Below are 6000 nucleotides of genomic sequence, written 5' to 3'. Positions count from 1 at the left end.
GTACTGTAAAAGATAAAATGTAATCAACCAAATGTGTTATATGAAGTAAAATAATAATAATATATTGTTGTGTATAGGCAATTGTGACAATGTTGCAAATTACCTACATCTAACCAATTTAAAAATTTGATTAAAAGGAGGCAATGGCCCTGAGTCTGTAAGGTCTGAGCAATGACCTGTGTTCTGGAGGTCTTCCATTCATAGAGTTGCCATAAGGCAAAATTGACTTGACAGCAAACAGCAACAATATGTCAGGGTATGCATGGGAACTAATCTAGATCCCAGAAGTGGCTGTGGAGACAGAGAACATTGAAAACTTTCCTCCAGCTGCTCACTTTCCTAAGTTTGTTCCTCCTTCCTTCCTCCTCTGCCAACATAAGAGCTGAAAAGAGGGAAAGCCTTCACTGCCCTGAGCACAGGACACAACCTTTTTCGTCCTAGCACAGGGAAAATGAGCAACTCTGTGCTTAAACCTTCCCTACCTATGCCCAGAGGTCTTGCTCAAAATGGGATGGGAGGGGGGCATTATGTAAGAAATGATAGAAAGGTCTCAGTTGCATGCAAAGTTCTTAATGTATAATGTAGTTTAGCTCACAAAGAACAAAAGGAAGTGAGCAAAGATAAATGAGTTCTTCTTACATAGCCTAGGGCTTTTGATTTACCTTCGTAGTTGAGAAATGAAGAGCACTTCACTCTTCACTGGCTCTTATGCTATAAAGGCCATCTGAGAAGGGAGACTTATCTGTGTAAACAAAAATCTTCTTTCTTCCTCAACCATTAGTGTTGTCTTTAGGTGAACAACTGATGGCAAGGAAACAAAAAATGCCTATGACTAGACATTGTTTAGAACATCTTCAAAGATCCTTGAAAAGGTTAATAGTATGGCTTCGATCTGATGCTCTTTTCCATATCAAATAAATGATCATGAAGCCTTTAATGATGTTAGGTTGCATGGGGGGAGTTTCTCCTTTCTGTCATGCCAATGTTTTCAAATAATTCACACCCTTCGGCTCACTTCAAATAGTGCTTCAGAAATCAGGAATTTGCAAATGAGCCATTTTTCTGTGGTGATCAAACTGGTGAAAATGGTATCCACATGCCTGCAACTCTGTTAACAAAAAGGATAGGTGATCAAGAAGTGTATTATAAAGTTTTCTGGCACCGGGCCGTCTATTGTACTTTGATAAATTTGTATTACAGCACAAGGCCACTTGACTGGAAAACTCCACAACTGTCAAGAGATGAGACAATATTTCTTAGCACTGTATTCATGATATGACAGAGAACGAGAAGATTGTATACTATGACAAATGTTTAATGCATCCAGCTTGCCTGTTATTTTCGCAGTAATCCGGCATGTCCAAAATAAGAAATAGTATTACAGCAGCCTGGGAGGTCGAGATGGAAAATGAGTCATGAATGTCAGAGGAAGCTATCCCTGTAAAGCAAAAATAGAGCCTTCATTCACTGAAACAACCTTCATTATTCCCATCACAACTCCAAGGGCTCTCTTATCCAGACAACCAATAGTGCCCCCCAGCAGCATTTTAGACTTTTCCAAGCACTCTTGAAATCCCAATTCAACATTTGCCCATCTTGTTCATTGGTCCATAGTTGCTGGATCAGGGGCAGGGAAAACGTTGTTGCTGAGAAAAGACAAACCTGAGAAGGGTTTCTGAAATGCATGCTATCTCATCTGCAGTGCTCACACCTCTCAAAATCCATCTGGGAGCTTTAAAAAGTGAGCATTTCTAAAGAGTTTTTTTTTAATGATGATGATGATGATTATTATTATTATTTCCAAAGTATACACATTATAACATCACCAGGGCCGTAGCCAGAAAAAAAATTTGGGGGGGGGGGAGTTTAAGCCCTAGCACACCCCCCTCCCCGCTACAAACCTGTCAATATCTGCTTGAGATAATGCCTGGAGGGACTCTTAATGTTTTGTGTCTCATAGACTTAGCATGGGGATTTGGTTAACAAGTTAAAATTCATGAGTAAACCAGGTTTTTTTTATAACCTGAAAAATTTGGGGGGGGGGGTTGAACCCCTAAAACCGCCCCCTCGCTACACGCCTGAACATCACTATTGCTATATGAAGCCATCAATTAACAGTAGTAATTTTATACTTTCTAATAATAGTAAGGAAGAAGAACTATGGACAGAAGTTCACAACATTGTTTGGAAGATGGCAACAAAGTACATCCCAAAGAAAAAGAAAACCAAGAAGGCAAGATGATTGCTAAGACACTGGAAGTCGCCCAAGAAAGAAGGAAAGCAAAAGGAAACAGTGATGGGGGAGATATGCCCAATTAAATGCACAATTCCAGAGATTAGCCCTTTTTTGGTATGGAGATATGAATTGATTTTTTTCCAATTTGATGGCCATTCTTATGTTTTCCATATTTGCTGGAATATGGCATGCATCACCTTGACAGCATAATCTTTTAAGATTTTAAACAGTTCAGCAGGGATCCCATCATCTCCTGCTGCCTTATTATTAGCAATGCTTCTTAAAACCCATTCAACCTCACTCCTCGCGATGTCTGGTTCTAATTCACTCACCACACCATCAAAGCTATCCTCGGTATTATTATCCTTCCTATATAGATCTTCTGTATAGTCTCACCACCTTCTCTTGATCTCTTCAGCTTCTGTTAGGTCCTTGCCATCTTTGTTTTTGATCATGCCCATTTTCCCCTGAAATTTACCTTCGATGTTTCTAATTTTCTGGAAGAGGTCCCTTGTCCTTCCTATTATATTGTCTTCTTCCACTTCAGTGCATTGCTTGTTTAAAAATAGTTAGTCTATCAAATTCTGCAAAATGTAGCAGTTTGGTCAATCATTCGCTTACAGGTGGAATAATACTTTTTTTTCCAATGTCTGGCATAAGGACAGGTTGCTCACCTGTAACCATGTTTCTTCGAGTGTACTCTGTGAATTCACACTAATGGAGAGGCTGCGCCTGCGCAGGTCCCAACGGAAACTCTTCCCAAGCTGAAGTTCAAATTTTGGCGGTAGCCACGCCCCTCCGTCCCCGGAGGGCATATAAGGCAGCCCTCGGCGTCTCCTCCCCAGTTCCTACGCCGCTAAGGCAACGAGAAAGGAAGAGGGTTTGCCAGAGGGGAAGGAAGGGCGGGCTTGTGTGAATTCACAGAGTACACTCGAAGAAACATGGTTACAGGTGAGCAACCTGTCCTTTTTCTTCGTGTACTCTGTGAATGCACACTAATGGAGACTAGCAAGCTTAGGTCTTGGAGGCGGGCTAAGCAAACCCTGACAACGAGAAAACTGTCCAAACATATGTTTATTAACATCAGAACATGGTCCGAGGACCCAAAAAAGTATTGCATCAACACACGCCAGACACCGAGAGCAGCCCGGTAAGGCATGATATAACCCTTTAAGAGCACATGTGCAAGTAGGAACATCATTTCCCAAAGGGGGGAAAGGCATTTGTAAATAAGGCACAAATTGTCAAAAGAGCAGTGCAAACATGTAACGGACAGGAGAAACAACAAAAAAGGGGTTGCATGAGAATAAACACCCGCAGAGAAGTCATAAATGCATAAAGTTAAGACAAGCATGAAGATAAAACTGCCCTAGCAAAGTGTGATGACCCATGGGCCTTGTAGTCCTGCTCATGACATTGTGATGCCTGATGAAGAAGAAAACTTGGGTTTTTTACCTTCCCAGTCAGAACTGGATTCTTCCCAGACAGATTCTTCCCAGCCAGATCTGGGAACCTTGCACCTGCAAGAGGATTATGTTCCAGAAGTATGTCAAACAAATACTGAGGCTACATCTCCAGTGTTTTCTCGCCATGAGTTTTGTAAACAACAGAGAGGTTTGGAAGCAGCCTCGCGCAGGAGTGCGAGAATAATTGCTAAGAATTTGCCAATTAAGCCTGCTTTCCATGAGAATCTTTAAGGAGTCAAACATCTGGTCTCAGAGATTAGCTTTCGTTTCTGGTTCCCAGAGAACTGCTCTCGGCGGGAAAGTTAGACTCTATATAGGTGTTTTACCCGCGGAGTAACTTTGCGGAGTCAATTCGTCAGCCTCCGGAGCGAGTTGTGTCTGGACAGCGCGCTCCGTTTCAAGCCTCGTTCCTGCTCAAGCCTTGTCCTTGTTTCCTGCCTTCGCTCCTGCTTCCCAGCCTTTGTTTACCTACGGACCTTGCCTTGTTTCCCAGGACTAAACCTTGCCTTGTTTCACGGATTTTACCAAGTTATTCCACGGACCTTGTTCTTGTTCCTCGTTACCTTGTTCCACGTTTCAAGCCTTGTTTCAAGTATCAAGTTATTTCCTAGCCTTGCTCAAGTTCATGGACTAAAGGACCTTGTCATCTCCCCTCACTTTGCCTGGCAAAGTGAGTGTTTCGGTTATTGGATTACAACTTTGGACCTTAATATTTCATATTGGACATTGTTTCTTTGGACTAATTTTGACCTTTCCTGAAAGGTCTACTTCTGGACTAACTTTTACATTTGCTTTTACTAACTTTATATATTTCCTTAATAAAGATATTAGATAGAATCTGGCCTCTGCGTATGGTTATTGGTGCTCTGTAGCCTGGGTCGTGACACAAAGGCTGAATCCTTCAGAGTTCTTTGGTCTACCCTATAGTGGGACACAAATGTAAGGGGGTTGGACCAGATCGCTGCCCTGCAGATGGAGTCCAGGGGAATGCCCCTCAGGAAGGCAGTCGACGTGGAGAGGCCTCTCGTCGAACGCGGGCGAACCGACGGAGAGGGTGGGCGTTTGGCCAGTTCATAGGCCAGTTCAATGGCCTGAGCAATCCAATGGGACAGTCTTTGTGAAGAGATAGGATTCCCCAGCTTATCTGGAGCATGGGCCACGAAAAGTTTAGGGGTCTTTCGAATGTCCTTAGTACGGTCCCGGTAGAAGAGAAGTGCTCTACGCACATCAAGGAGGTGCAGTCTCCGCTCAAGGGGAGACGAGGGGTCTGGAAAGAAGGCAGGAAGGACAATGTCCTGGTTAAGGTGAAAGGCCGAGACCACCTTGGGAAGGAAGGTGATGTCCGGACGGAGAACGGCGCGGTCGTGATGAAAACGGAGGTAAGGTTCATCGACCCGAAGGGCGGTCAGCTCCGAAGGCCTGCGCGCTGAAGTTATGGCCACCAGGAAGGCAACTTTCCAAGACAGGAGACGAAGGTCGGTCGAAGCCAATGGTTCGAAAGGAGAAGCAGTGAGCTGGGAAAGGACGAGCTCGAGGCTCCAACCCGGAGTAGGAGGCTGAGACGGCGGGCAGATGTTATTATAGCCTTTCAAGAAGGTTTTGACAAGGTGATCGGAGAACAGCGATGGTCTACCATGTTGTTGAAAACACCAGGATAGAGCGGCCAGGTAAGATTTCATAGAGGCAAGAGAAAGTTTTTGATCTGCCAGAGACATAAGGAAGTCCAGCACAATCGGTATCGAGGTTGGGAAAACAGTAATTTTTCGAGAGCGAAGAAAGGAACGAAAGCGAGAAATTTTATAAGTGTAGGCCTTGGTTGTAGCCGGCTTGTGAGCTGCGCGGAGGACCTCCTGTAGGTTCTGCGGGAGGGAAGTCAGGCGAGAATCCTCCAAGCAGTGAGATGTAGAGAGGAGAGATCCGGGTGCAGGATCTGGCCGTTCTCCCTGGACAAGAGATGAGGTAGAAGGGGCAGAGTGAAGAAGGTCGCTTTGGAGAGGCGAAGAAGAGCCGGGAACCAAGATTGACGGGGCCAGGCTGGAGCTATCAGGATCGCCGACATCGGTACCGACCGGAGTTTTTGTAGGACCCTCGGTATGAGAGGAAAAGGCGGAAAGGGATAGATCGGTTCCGCCGACCAGTCCAGAAGGAAGGCGTCTCCCAGGCAGCCCGGAGAGGAGGATGGGGGAAGTCTCGCACCGTACCGAGGCAGTTGAGCGTTCTGAGGAGAGGCGAAAAGGTCCAGAGTGGGAAAACCCCATTTGAGAAAAAGAGAAAGAAGAGTCTCGGGGTCGAGCATCC

This window comes from Anolis carolinensis, chromosome 3, assembly GCF_035594765.1.
Source record: "Anolis carolinensis isolate JA03-04 chromosome 3, rAnoCar3.1.pri, whole genome shotgun sequence".
In the NCBI taxonomy this organism is placed as follows: domain Eukaryota; kingdom Metazoa; phylum Chordata; class Lepidosauria; order Squamata; family Dactyloidae; genus Anolis; species Anolis carolinensis.
This window is presented reverse-complemented; position numbering follows the sequence as displayed.